General features: G+C 45.2%; 1 protein-coding gene across 1 annotated transcript in view; it reads right to left on the bottom strand.

Moving 5' to 3' along the window:
• Positions 1-15,000, bottom strand: part of LOC137634835 (nipped-B-like protein B) — a 198,588-nt gene that overhangs the window by 162,342 nt on the left and 21,246 nt on the right.

The following is a 15,000-nucleotide window of genomic DNA, read 5'->3' on the forward strand; positions in this document are numbered from 1 at the left end:
AGTACCATAGCCTCTGTACCATGGTCTTTCACTGTCTTAGGTAGTGCCATAGCCTCTGTACCATAGTCTTTCACTGTCTTAGGTAGTGCCATGGCCTCTGTACCGTGGTCTTTAAATGTCTTGGGTAGTGCTATAGCCTCTGTACCATGGTCTTCCACTGTCTTAGGTAGTGCCATAGCCTCTGTACCGTGGTCTTTCACTGTCTTAGGTAGTGCCATAGCCTCTGTACCATGGTCTTTCACTGTCTTAGGTAGTGCCATAGCCTCTGTACCGTGGTCTTTCACTGTCTTAGGTAGTGCCATAGCCTCTGTACCATGGTCTTTCACTGTCTTAGGTAGTGCCATAGCCTCTGTGCCATGGTCTCTCACTGTCTTAGGTAGTGCCATAGCCTCTGTACCATGGTCTTTCACTGTCTTGGGTAGTGCCATAACCTCTGTACCATGGTCTTTCACTGTCTTAGGTAGTGCCATAGCCTTTGTACCATGGTCTCTCACTGCACTGTCTTAGGTAGTGCCATAGCCTCTGTGCCATAGTCTTTCACTGTCTTGGGTAGTGCCATAACCTCTGTACCATGGTCTTTCACTGTCTTAGGTAGTGCCATAGCCTTTGTACCATGGTCTCTCACTGCACTAACTTAGGTAGTGCCATAGCCTCTGTACCATGGTCTTTCACTGTCTTAGGTAGTGCCATAGCCTCTGTACCATGATATTTCACTGTCTTAGGTAGTGCCATAGCCTCTGTACCATGGTCTTTCACTGTCTTAGGTAGTGCCATAGCCTCTGTACCATGGTATTTCACTGTCTTAGGTAGTGCCATAGCCTCTGTACCATGGTCTTTCACTGTCTTAGGTAGTGCCATAGCCTCTGTGCCATGGTCTCTCACTGCCTTAGGTAGTGCCATAGCCTCTGTACCATGGTCTTTCACTGTCTTTTGTAGTGCCATAACCTCTGTACCATGGTCTTTCACTGTCTTAGGTAGTGCCATAGCCTTTGTACCATGGTCTCTCACTGCACTATCTTAGGTAGTGCCATAGCCTCTGTGCCATAGTCTTTCACTGTCTTGGGTAGTGCCATAACCTCTGTACCATGGTCTTTCACTGTTTTAGGTAGTGCCATAGCCTTTGTACCATGGTCTCTCACTGCACTGTCTTAGGTAGTACCATAGCCTCTGTACCATTGTCTCTCAATGTCTTAGGTAGTGCCATAGCCTCTGTACCATGGTCTTTCACTGTCTTAGGTAGTGCCATAGCCTCTGTACCATGGTCTCTCACTGTCTTAGGTAGTGCCATAGCCTCTGTACCATGGTCTTTCACTGTCTTAGGTAGTGCCATAGCCTCTGTACCATGGTCTTTCACTGTCTTAGGTAGTGCCATAGCCTTTGTACCACGGTCTCTCACTGTCTTAGGTAGTGCCATAGCCTCTGTACCATGGTCTTTCACTATCTTAGGTAGTGCCATAGCCTCTGTACCACGGTCTTTCACTGTCTTAGGTAGTGCCATAGCCTCTGTACCATGGTCTTTCACTGTCTTAGGTAGTGCCATAGCCTCTGTACCATGGTCTCTCACTGTCTTAGGTAGTGCCATAGCCTCTGTACCATGGTCTTTCACTGTCTTAGGTAGTGCCATAGCCTCTGTACCATGGTCTCTCACTGTCTTAGGTAGTGCCATAGCCTCTGTACCATGGTCTTTCACTGTCTTAGGTAGTGCCATAGCCTCTGTACCATGGTCTTTCACTATCTTATGATAGTGCCATAGCCTCTGTACCATGGTCTTTTACTGCCTTAGGTAGTGCCATAGCCTCTGTACCATAGTCTTTCTCTATCTTAGGTAGTGCCATAGCCTCTGTACCATAGTCTTTCTCTGTCTTAGGTAGTGCCATAGCCTCTGTACCACGGTCTCTCACTGTCTTAGGTAGTGCCATAGCCTCTGTACCATGGTCTTTTACTGCCTTAGGTAGTGCCATAGCCTCTGTACCATAGTCTTTCTCTGTCTTAGGTAGTGTCATAGCCTCTGTACCATAGTCTTTCTCTGTCTTAGGTAGTGCCATAGCCTCTGTACCACGGTCTTTCACTGTCTTAGGTAGTGCCATAGCCTCTGTACCACGGTCTCTCACTGTCTTAGGTAGTGCCATAGCCTCTGTACCACGGTCTCTCACTGTCTTAGGTAGTGCCATAGCCTCTGTACCATGGTCTCTCACTGTCTTAGGTAGTGCCATAGCCTCTGTACCATGGTCTTTCACTGTCTTGGGTAGTGCCATAGCCTCTGTACCATGGTCTTTCACTGCCTTAGGTAGTGCCATAACCTCTGCACCATGGTCTTTCACTGTCTTAGGTAGTGCCATAGCCTCTGTACCATGGTCTTTCACTGTCTTGGGTAGTGCTATAGCCTCTGTACCATGGTCTTTCACTGTCTTAGGTAGTGCCATAGCCTCTGTACCATGGTCTTTCACTGTCTTAGGTAGTGCCATAGCCTCTGTACCATGGTCTTTCACTGTCTTAGGTAGTGCCATAGCCTCTGTAACATGGTCTTTCACTGTCTTAGGTAGTGCCATAGCCTCTGTACCATGGTCTCTCACTGTCTTAGGTAGTGCCATAGCCTCTGTACCATGGTCTTCCACTGTCTTAGGTAGTGCCAAAGCCTTTGTATCATGGTCTCTCACTGTCTTAGGTAGTGCCATAGCCCCTGTACTATGGTCTTTCACTGTCTTAGGTAGTGTCATAGCCTTTGTACCATGGTCTCTCACTGTCTTGGGTAGTGCCATAGCATTTGTACCATGGTCTCTCACTGTCTTAGGTAGTGCCATAGCCTCTGTACCATGGTCTTTCACTGTCTTGGGTAGTGCCATAACCTCTGTACCATGGTCTTTCACTGTCTTAGGTAGTGCCATAGCCTTTGTATCATGGTCTCTCACTGTCTTAGGTAGTGCCATAGCTTCTGTACCATGGTCTTTCACTGTCTTAGGTAGTGCCATAGCCTTTATACCATGGTCTCTCACTGTCTTAGGTAGTGCCATAGCCTCTGTACCATGGTCTTTCACTGTCTTGGGTAGTGCCATAACCTCTGTAATATGATCTTTCACTGTCTTAAGTAGTGCCATAGCCTCTGTACCATGGTCTTTCACTGTCTTAGGTAGTGCCATAGCCTCTGTACCATGGTCTCTCACTGTCTTAGGTAATGCCATAGCCTCTGTACCATGGTCTTTCACTGTCTTAGGTAGTGTCATAGCCTTTGTACCATGGTCTCTCACTGTCTTAGGTAGTGCTATAGCCTCTGTACCATGGTCTTTCACTCTCTTGGGTAGTGCCATAACCTCTGTACCATGGTCTTTCACTGTCTTAGGTAGTGCAATAGCCTTTGTACCATGGTCTCTCACTGCACTGTCTTAGGTAGTGCCATAGCCTCTGTGCCATAGTCTTTCACTGTCTTGGGTAGTGCCATAACCTCTGTACCATGGTCTTTCACTGTCATAGGTAGTGCCATAGCCTCTGTACCATGGTCTCTCACTGCACTGTCTTAGGTAGTGCCATAGCCTCTGTACCATGGTCTTTCACTGTCTTAGGTAGTGCCATAGCCTTTGTACCATGGTCTCTCACTGTCTTAGGTAGTGCCATAGCCTCTGTACCATGGTCTTTCTCTGTCTTGGGTAGTGCCATAACCTCTGTACCATGGTCTTTCACTGTCTTAGGTAGTGCCATAGCCTCTGTACCATGGTCTTTCACTGTCTTAGGTAGTGCCATAGCCTTTGTACCACGGTCTCTCACTGTCTTAGGTAGTGCCATAGCCTCTGTACCATGGTCTTTCTCTGTCTTGGGTAATGCCATAACCTCTGTACCATGGTCTTTCACTGTCTTAGGTAGTGCCATAGCCTCTGTACCATGGTCTTTCACTGTCTTAGGTAGTGCCATAGCCTTTGTACCACGGTCTCTCACTGTCTTGGGTAGTGCCATAACCTCTGTAATATGGTCTTTCACTGTCTTAGGTAGTGCCATAGCCTTTGTACCATGGTCTCTCACTGTCTTAGGTAGTGCCATAGCCTTTGTACCATGGTCTTTCACTGTCTTAGGTAGTGTCATAGCCTTTGTACCATGGTCTCTCACTGTCTTAGGTAGTGCCATAGCCTCTGTACCATGGTCTTTCACTGTCTTGGGTAGTGCCATAACCTCTGTACCATGGTCTTTCACTGTCTTAGGTAGTGCCATAGCCTTTGTACCATGGTCTCTCACTGCACTGTCTTAGGTAGTGCCATAGCCTCTGTGCCATAGTCTTTCACTGTCTTGGGTAGTGCCATAATCTCTGTACCATGGTCTTTCACTGTCTTAGGTAGTGCCATAGCCTTTGTACCATGGTCTCTCACTGCACTGTCTTAGGTAGTGCCATAGCCTCTGTACCATAGTCTTTAAATGTCTTAGGTAGTGCCATAGCCTCTGTACCATTGTCTCTCACTGTCTTAGGTAGTGCCATAGCCTCTGTACCATGGTCTTTCACTGTCTTAGGTAGTGCCATAGCCTTTTTGCCATAGTCTTTCACTGTCTTAGGTAGTGCCATAGCCTCTGTACCATGGTCTTTCACTGTCTTAGGTAGTGCCATAGCCTTTGTACCACGGTCTCTCACTGTCTTAGGTAGTGCCATAGCGTTTGTACCATGGTCTCTCACTGTCTTAGGTAGTGCCATAGCCTCTGTACCATGGTCTTTCACTGTCTTAGGTAGTGCCATAGCCTCTGTGCCATAGTCTTTCACTGTCTTAAGTAGTGCCATAGCCTTTGTACCATGGTCTATCACTGTCTTAGGTAGTGCCATAGCCTCTGTACCATGGTCTTTCACTATCTTAGGTAGTGTCATAGCCTCTGTACCATGGTCTTTTACTGCCTTAGGTAGTGCCATAGCCTCTGTACCATGGTCTCTCACTGTCTTAGGTAGTGCCATAGCCTCTGTACCATGGTCTTTCACTGTCTTAGGTAGTGCCATAGCCTCTGTACCATGGTCTTTCACTATCTTAGGTAGTGCCATAGCCTCTGCACCATGGTCTTTTACTGCCTTAGGTAGTGCCATAGCCTCTGTACCATAGTCTTTCACTATCTTATGTAGTGCCATAGCCTCTGTACCATAGTCTTTCTCTGTCTTAGGTAGTGCCATAGCCTCTGTACCACGGTCTCTCACTGTCATAGGTAGTGCCATAGCCTCTGTACCATGGTCTTTTACTGCCTTAGGTAGTGCCATAGCCTCTGTACCATAGTCTTTCTCTGTCTTAGGTAGTGTCATAGCCTCTGTACCATAGTCTTTCTCTGTCTTAGGTAGTGCCATAGCCTCTGTACCACGGTCTTTCACTGTCTTAGGTAGTGCCATAGCCTCTGTACCACGGTCTCTCACTGTCTTAGGTAGTGCCATAGCCTCTGTACCACGGTCTCTCACTGTCTTAGGTAGTGCCATAGCCTCTGTACCATGGTCTTTCACTGCCTTAGGTAGTGCCATAACCTCTGCACCATGGTCTTTCACTGTCTTAGGTAGTGCCATAGCCTCTGTACCATGGTCTTTCACTGTCTTGGGTAGTGCTATAGCCTCTGTACCATGGTCTTTCACTGTCTTAGGTAGTGCCATAGCCTCTGTACCATGGTCTTTCACTGTCTTAGGTAGTTCCATAGCCTCTGTACCATGGACTTTCACTGTCTTAGGTAGTGCCATAGCCTCTGTAACATGGTCTTTCACTGTCTTAGGTAGTGCCATAGCCTCTGTACCATGGTCTTCCACTGTCTTAGGTATTGCCATAGTCTCTGTACCATAGTCTTTCACTGTCTTAGGTAGTGCCATGGCCTTTGTACCATAGTCTTTAAATGTCTTGGGTAGTGCTATAGCCTCTGTACCATGGTCTTTCACTGTCTTAGGTAGTGCCATAGCCTCTGTACCATGGTCTTTCACTGTCTTAGGTAGTGCCATAGCCTCTGCACCATAGTCTTTCACTGTCTTAGGTAGTGCCATAGCCGCTGTGCCATGGTCTTTCACTGTCTTAGGTAGTGCCATAGCCTCTGTACCATGGTCTTTCACTGTCTTAGGTAGTGCCATAGCCTCTGTACCATGGTCTTTCACTGTCTTGGGTAGTGCTATAAACTCTGTACCATGGTCTTTCACTGTCTTAGGTAGTGCCAAAGCCTTTGTATCATGGTCTCTCACTGTCTTAGGTAGTGCCATAACCCCTGTACTATGGTCTTTCACTGTCTTAGGTAGTGTCATAGCCTTTGTACCATAGTCTCTCACTGTCTTGGGTAGTGCCATAGCATTTGTACCATGGTCTCTCACTGTCTTAGGTAGTGCCATAGCCTCTGTACCATGGTCTTTCACTGTCTTGGGTAGTGCCATAACCTCTGTACCATGGTCTTTCACTGTCTTAGGTAGTGCCATAGCCTTTGTATCATGGTCTCTCACTGTCTTAGGTAGTGCCATAGCTTCTGTACCATGGTCTTTCACTGTCTTAGGTAGTGCCATAGCCTTTGTACCATGGTCTCTCACTGTCTTAGGTAGTGCCATAGCCTCTGTACCATGGTCTTTCACTGTCTTGGGTAGTGCCATAACCTCTGTAATATGATCTTTCACTGTCTTAGGTAGTGCCATAGCCTCTGTACCATGGTCTTTCACTGTCTTAGGTAGTGCCATAGCCTTTGTACCATGGTCTCTAACTGTCTTAGGTAATGCCATAGCCTCTGTACCATGGTCTTTCACTGTCTTAGGTAGTGTCATAACCTTTGTACCATGGTCTCTCACTGTCTTAGGTAGTGCTATAGCCTCTGTACCATGGTCTTTCACTCTCTTGGGTAGTGCCATAACCTCTGTACCATGGTCTTTCACTGTCTTAGGTAGTGCAATAGCCTTTGTACCATGGTCTCTCACTGCACTGTCTTAGGTAGTGCCATAGCCTCTGTGCCATAGTCTTTCACTGTCTTGGGTAGTGCCATAACCTCTGTACCATGGTCTTTCACCGTCATAAGTAGTGCCATAGCCTTTGTACCATGGTCTCTCACTGCACTGTCTTAGGTAGTGCCATAGCCTCTGTACCATGGTCTTTCACTGTCTTAGGTAGTGCCATAGCCTTTGTACCATGGTCTCTCACTGTCTTAGGTAGTGCCATAGCCTCTGTACCATGGTCTTTCTCTGTCTTGGGTAGTGCCATAGCCTCTGTACCATGGTCTTTCACTGTCTTAGGTAGTGCCATAGCCTTTGTACCACGGTCTCTCACTGTCTTAGGTAGTGCCATAGCCTTTGTACCATGGTCTCTCACTGTCTTGGGTAGTGCCATAACCTCTGTAATATGGTCTTTCACTGTCTTAGGTAGTGCCATAGCCTTTGTACCATGGTCTCTCACTGTCTTAGGTAGTGCCATAGCCTCTGTACCATGGTCTTTCACTGTCTTAGGTAGTGTCATAGCCTTTGTACCATGGTCTCTCACTGTCTTAGGTAGTGCCATAGCCTCTGTACCATGGTCTTTCACTGTCTTGGGTAGTGCCATAACCTCTGTACCATGGTCTTTCACTGTCTTAGGTAGTGCCATAGCCTTTGTACCATGGTCTCTCACTGCACTGTCTTAGGTAGTGCCATAGCCTCTGTGCCATAGTCTTTCACTGTCTTGGGTAGTGCCATAACCTCTGTACCATGGTCTTTCACTGTCTTAGGTAGTGCCATAGCCTTTGTACCATGGTCTCTCACTGCACTGTCTTAGGTAGTGCCATAGCCTCTGTACCATAGTCTTTAAATGTCTTAGGTAGTGCCATAGCCTCTGTACCATTGTCTCTCACTGTCTTAGGTAGTGCCATAGCCTCTGTACCATGGTCTTTCACTTTCTTAGGTAGTGCCATAGCCTTTGTGCCATAGTCTTTCACTGTCTTAGGTAGTGCCATAGCCTCTGTACCATGGTCTTTCACTGTCTTAGGTAGTGCCATAGCCTTTGTACCACGGTCTCTCACTGTCTTAGGTAGTGCCATAGCGTTTGTACCATGGTCTCTCACTGTCTTAGGTAGTGCCATAGCCTCTGTGCCATAGTCTTTCACTGTCTTAGGTAATGCCATAGCCTTTGTACCATGGTCTATCACTGTCTTAGGTAGTGCCATAGCCTCTGTGCCATAGTCTTTCGCTGTCTTAGGTAGTGCCATAGCGTTTGTACCATGGTCTTTCACTGTCTTAGGTAGTGCCATAGCCTCTGTGCCATAGTCTCTCACTGTCTTAGGTAGTGCCATAGCCTTTGTACCATGGTCTATCACTGTCTTAGGTAGTGCCATAGCCTCTGTACCATGGTCTTTCACTATCTTAGGTAGTGCCATAGCCTCTGTACCATGGTCTTTTACTGCCTTAGGTAGTGCCATAGCCTCTGTACCATGGTCTCTCACTGTCTTAGGTAGTGCCATAGCCTCTGTACCATGGTCTTTTACTGCCTTAGGTAGTGCCATAGCCTCTGTACCATAGTCTTTCTCTATCTTAGGTAGTGCCATAGCCTCTGTACCATAGTCTTTCTCTGTCTTAGGTAGTGCATTACCTCTGTACCACGGTCTCTCACTGTCTTAGGTAGTGCCATAGCCTCTGTACCATGGTCTTTTACTGCCTTAGGTAGTGCCATAGCCTCTGTACCATAGTCTTTCTCTGTCTTAGGTAGTGTCATAGCCTCTGTACCATAGTCTTTCTCTGTCTTAGGTAGTGCCATAGCCTCTGTACCATGGTCTTTCACTGTCTTAGGTAGTGCCATAGCCTCTGTACCATGGTCTTTCACTGTCTTAGGTAGTGCCATAGCCTCTGTACCATGGTCTTTTACTGCCTTAGGTAGTGTCATAGCCTCTGTACCATGGTCTTTCACTGTCTTAGGTAGTGCCATAGCCTCTGTACCATGGTCTTTCACTGCCTTAGTAAGTGCCATAGCCTCTGTACCATGGTCTTTTACTGCCTTAGGTAGTGCCATAGCCTCTGTACCATGGTCTTTCACTGCCTTAGGTAGTGCCATAGCCTCTGTACCATGGTCTCTCACTGTCTTAGGTAGTGCCATAGCCTCTGTACCATGGTCTTTCACTGTCTTGGGTAGTGCCATAGCCTCTGTACCCTGGTCTCTCACTGTCTTAGGTAGTGCCATAGCCTCTGTACCATGGTCTTTTACTGCCTTAGGTAGTGCCATAGCCTCTGTACCATAGTCGTTCTCTGTCTTAGGTAGTGCCATAGCCTCTGTACCATAGTCTTTCTCTGTCTTAGGTAGTGCCATAGCCTCTGTACCATGGTCTTTCACTGTCTTAGGTAGTGCCATAGCCTCTGTACCACGGTCTCTCACTGTCTTAGGTAGTGCCATAGCCTCTGTACCATGGTCTCTCACTGTCTTAGGTAGTGCCATAGCCTCTGTACCACGGTCTCTCACTGTCTTAGGTAGTGCCATAGCCTCTGTACCATAGCCTTTCTCTGTCTTAGGTAGTGCCATAGCCTCTGTACCATAGTCTTTCTCTGTCTTAGGTAGTGCCATAGCCTCTGTACCACGGTCTCTCACTATCTTAGGTAGTGCCATAGCCTCTGTACCATAGTCTTTCTCTGTCTTAGGTAGTGCCATAGCCTCTGTACCACAGTCTTTCTCTGTCTTAGGTAGTGCCATAGCCTCTGTACCACGGTCTCTCACTGTCTTAGGTAGTGCCATAGCCTCTGTACCATAGTCTTTCTCTGTCTTGGGTAGTGCCATAGCCTCTGTACCATGGTCTCTCACTGTCTTAGGTAGTGCCATAGCCTCTGTACCACGGTCTCTCACTGTCTTAGGTAGTGTCATGGCCTCTGTACCATAGTCTTTCTCTGTCTTAGGTAGTGCCATAGCCTCTGTACCATAGTCTTTCTCTGTCTTAGGTAGTGCCATAGCCTCTGTACCACGGTCTCTCACTGTCTTAGGTAGTGCCATGGCCTCTGTACCATAGTCTTTCTCTGTCTTAGGTAGTGCCATAGCCTCTGTACCATAGTCTTTCTCTGTCTTAGGTAGTGCCATAGCCTCTGTACCACGGTCTCTCACTGTCTTAGGTAGTGCCATAGCCTTTGTACCATAGTCTTTCTCTGTCTTAGGTTGTGCCATAGCCTCTGTACCACGGTCTCTCACTGTCTTAGGTAGTGCCATAGCCTCTGTACCATGGTCTTTCTCTGTCTTAGGTAGTGCCATAGTCTCTGTACCATAATCTTTCTCTGTCTTAGGTAGTGCCATAGCCTCTGTACCACGGTCTCTCACTGTCTTAGGTAGTGCCATAGCCTCTGTACCATGGTCTTTCTCTGTCTTAGGTAGTGCCATAGCCTCTGTACCACGGTCTCTCACTGTCTTAGGTAGTGCCATAGCCTCTGTACCACGGTCTCTCACTGTCTTAGGTAGTGCCATAGCCTCTGTACCATAGTCTTTCTCTGTCTTAGGTAGTGCCATAGCCTCTGTACCACGGTCTCTCACTGTCTTAGGTAGTGCCATAGCCTCTGTACCATGGTCTTTCTCTGTCTTAGGTAGTGCCATAGCCTCTGTACCATGGTCTTTCTCTGTCTTAGGTAGTGCCATAGCCTCTGTACCATAGTCTTTCTCTGTCTTAGGTAGTGCCATAGCCTCTGTACCATAGTCTTTCTCTGTCTTAGGTAGTGCCATAGCCTCTGTACCACGGTCTCTCACTGTCTTAGATAGTGCCATAGCCTCTGTACCATAGTCTTTCTGTCTTAGGTAGTGCCACAGCCTCTGTACCATAGTCTTTCTCTGTCTTAGGTAGTGCCATAGCCTCTGTACCATGATATTTCACTGTCTTAGGTAGTGCCATAGCCTCTGTACCATAGTCTTTCTCTGTCTTAGGTAGTGCCATAGCCTCTGTACCATAGTCTTTCTCTGTCTTAGGTAGTGCCATAGCCTCTGTACCACGGTCTCTCACTGTCTTAGGTAGTGCCATAGCCTCTGTACCATGGTCTTTCTCTGTCTTAGGTAGTGCCATAGCCTCTGTACCACGGTCTCTCACTGTCTTAGGTAGTGCCATAGCCTCTGTACCATGGTCTTTCTCTGTCTTAGGTAGTGCCATAGCCTCTGTACCACGGTCTCTCACTGTCTTAGGTAGTGCCATAGCCTCTGTACCATGGTCTTTCACTGTCTTAGGTAGTGCCATAGCCTTTGTACCACGGTCTTTCACTGTCTTAGGTAGTGCCATAGCCTCTGTACCATGGTCTTTCACTGTCTTAGGTAGTGCCATAGCCTCTGTACCATAGTCTTTCTCTGTCTTAGGTAGTGCCATAGCCTTTGTACCATAGTCTTTCTCTGTCTTAGGTAGTGCCATAGCCTCTGTACCATGGTCTTTCACTGTCTTAGGTAGTGCCATAGCTTCTGTACCACGGTCTCTCACTGTCTTAGGTAGTGCCATAGCCTCTGTAACATTGTCTCTCACTGTCTTAGGTAGTGCCATAGCCTCTGTACCATGGTCTTTCACTGTCTTAGGTAGTGCCATAGCCTTTGTGCCATAGTCTTTCACTGTCTTAGGTAGTGCCATAGCCTCTGTACCATGGTCTTTCACTGTCTTAGGTAGTGCCATAGCCTTTGTACCACGGTCTCTCACTGTCTTAGGTAGTGCCATAGCGTTTGTACCATGGTCTCTCACTGTCTTAGGTAGTGCCATAGCCTCTGTACCACGGTCTCTCACTGTCTTAGGTAGTGCCATAGCCTCTGTACCATGGTCTTTCACTGTCTTGGGTAGTGCCATAGCCTCTGTACCACGGTCTCTCACTGTCTTAGGTAGTGCCATAGCTTCTGTACCATAGTCTTTCTCTGTCTTAGGTAGTGCCATAACCTCTGTACCATGGTCTTTCACTGTCTTGGGTAGTGCCATAGCCTCTGTACCACGGTCTCTCACTGTCTTAGGTAGTGCCATAGCTTCTGTACCATAGTCTTTCACTGTCTTAGGTAGTGCCATAGCCTCTGTACCATGGTCTTTTACTGCCTTAGGTAGTGCCATAGCCTCTGTACCAAGGTCTTTCACTGTTTTGGGTAGTGCCATAGCCTCTGTACCAAGGTCTTTCACTGCCTTAGGTAGTGCCATAGCCTCTGTACCAAGGTCTTTCACTGTCTTGGGTTAGAGTTATCTTGCTTGAGGGTACATTCGGCACTATTCTATCTTATTTCTCTCTTGTTTTGTGAAAGTTTTTATAGTATATATGAGATATTTATTTTAATGTTGTTACTGTTTTTAAAATATTTTCTTTTTCCTTATTTCCTTTCCTCACTGGGCTACTTCCACTGTTGGAGACCGTGGGTTTATAGCATCCTGTTTTTCCAACTAGGATTGTAGCTTATCAAGTAATAATAATAATAACAACAACAACAACAACATCACATCCAAAAGTATACTTTCCTTTATTAGCATATACACCTCCGGCAAAGCATTATTCAGAATTGTAATACTGTATTTGAATACGATTCATCTATTACTCTTTTTTAAACTTTGGAACTCTTTGCGCAAGGAGGAGGTTATGTTTTCGCCCCTGCTTGTCCGTTTGTTTGTGAACAACTTCCTGGCCACAATTTTATTCATAGTGTAGTGTAGCTTTCCGGGATTGATTGTTATGTTGAGACGTGGAAGTGATTCAATTTTAAAAGTCCTAGGTCAAAGGTCCAGGTCAAGGTAGAGCAAAAGGTCGAGAAATTACCTGCCGTGTCGGAGGTCTACGCTCTACAGAGTGCCCCTCTAGTTACCTCCGCCAACAAAGTTGGATAAGGTTATGTTTTACACCCTGTTCATGTGTTTGTTTGTGAATGTGTTTGTTAGTGAACACCTCCCTCGCCACAATTTTAATGGTAGAGTAATGAAACTTTCAAGGATTAACTGTTATGTAAGGAGCTGGAAATTATTAAATTTTGGAAGGTCCAAGGTCAAAGGTCAAAGGTCAAGGTCAAGGTCACGGAAGAGCAAAACGTCCAAATGACAAAATCAGCCACAAGTTCGGACATCATTGTCACAGGGACTTCAAACTTGGTTCATATTTGAGTGTATGAAAATCAATGCCAATTTATACATGTCAAGTTCACAGGTCTGCGTTCTCCAAGTAATAAATCTTTATTTCGCTATTCATTTGTCTTACAGTTTAAATAAACTACACTTTTTTTTTTTGACGTGCAATGCCAATCGGTTCTAGATAAAAATCATAAATTATCTTCACCAACTTTCTGCAACCAATAAATTATGAAAGCAATTCCTTAACATCGATATAAAATTATTTCTAGGAAAATATTCCTCCATCCAAAGCCACCTACATCAATTCATTCAATTTATTCATCATTTTCTTCACTTAGCAACTTTGTTATTTCATACACTGAAATCTCCTTTATCGTATTAGCATCTTACCACTGTAGTAGAGTTTATAAAAAAAGCTTTGCACTGAGCTCGATTAATAATCTAGAGAAGCACTCAAAGAGACCCTCCATTCTGACCGCGCATTACGCAACCCCCAAATCAATGAGTTCGGTGACCCCGAGAGGTTGTTTTCTTCTATCTATAGAATATTAGGTTTGCATTTTAAATGCCTGACTGAGCACATGCCGATGGGTGTTACTGTCTTATGTACAGTGTTTCTAAAGAGTCAGTCACTGGTTTCTATGTACAATGTTTTAATCAGTCACTGGTGTGTCTATGTTAATGTTTATAAGCTGCCAGTCACCGACATCTAGGTACAATGTTTTATTCAGTCAATGGTGTGTATGTAAAGGTTTATAAGTAGTCAGTCACTGACATCTATGTACAATGTTTTAATCAGTCACTGGTGTCTATGTAAGAGTTTTTAAGCAGTCAGTCAATGGTATCTATGTATAATGTTTTAATCAGTCACTGGTATCTATGTAAGAGTTTTTAAGCAGTCAGTCACTGGTATCTATGTACAATGTTTTAATCAGTCACTGGTGTCTATGTAAAGGTTTATAAGCAGTCATTCACTGACATCTATGTACAATGTTTCAATCAGTCACTGGTGTCTATGTAAAGGTTTATAAGCAGTCAGTCACTTGAATCTATGAACAATGTTCTCATTCAGTCACTGGTGTCTATATACGGTGTTTTCAATCAGTCACTTCTGTCTATGTAAGAGTTTCTAAACAGTCAGTCACTTGAATCTATGTACAATGTTCCAATCAGTCACCAGTGTCTATGTAAGAGTTTCTAAGCAGCCAGTCACCTGAATCTATGAACACTAACTCTATGTACAACGTTTTAATTAGTCACTGGTGTCTATGTAAAGGTTTATAAGCAGTCAGTCACTGACATCTATGAACAATGTTTCAATCAGTCATAGGTGTCTATGTAAAGGTTTATAAGCAGTCAGTCACTGACATCTATGTACAATATTTTAATCAGTCACTGGTGTCTATGTAAGAGTTCTTAAGCAGTCACTGGTATCTATGTACAATGTTTTAATCAGTCACTGGTGTCTATGTACGGTGTTTTCAATCAGTCACTGGTGTCTATGTAAGAGTTTCTAAGCAGTCAGTCACCTGAATCTATGTACAGTGTTTTCAATCAGTCACTGGTGTCTATGGACAATGTTTTCAATCAGTCACTGGTGTCTTTGTACAGTGTTTCTAAGAAGTCAGTCACTTGAATCTATGTACAGTGTTTTCAATCAGTCACTGGTGTCTATGTACAGTGTTTTCAATCAGTCATGTAAAAGTTTCTAAGCAGTCAGTCACTAGTTTCTACGTACTGTGTTTCTAAACAGACAGATACTGGTGTCTTCTAGTTTTGCACACCACGTAAAAGCAAGGGTCTTTCGCATTACTTCGCAGCATTCAATAAAAAATGGATTATGTCAATGTTTTAAAGAGTGCAATAATTACTTATAACATCAGTTAGCAGAGAGCTTCATAAAACTACTCGCTCCCTCCATAACCGTATCAGTAAACTAAGTAAGAGTCATCAAGCATCAATCTGGCACGCCCATAAAAAAGGACATTAAGAATTAACGTCCTAACATAAGACCTCTCCTAATGTAATCATTCCCTGGTGTGCGCGATAATA

The sequence above is a fragment of the Palaemon carinicauda genome, chromosome 3, assembly GCF_036898095.1.
Source record: "Palaemon carinicauda isolate YSFRI2023 chromosome 3, ASM3689809v2, whole genome shotgun sequence".
NCBI classification, from domain to species: domain Eukaryota; kingdom Metazoa; phylum Arthropoda; class Malacostraca; order Decapoda; family Palaemonidae; genus Palaemon; species Palaemon carinicauda.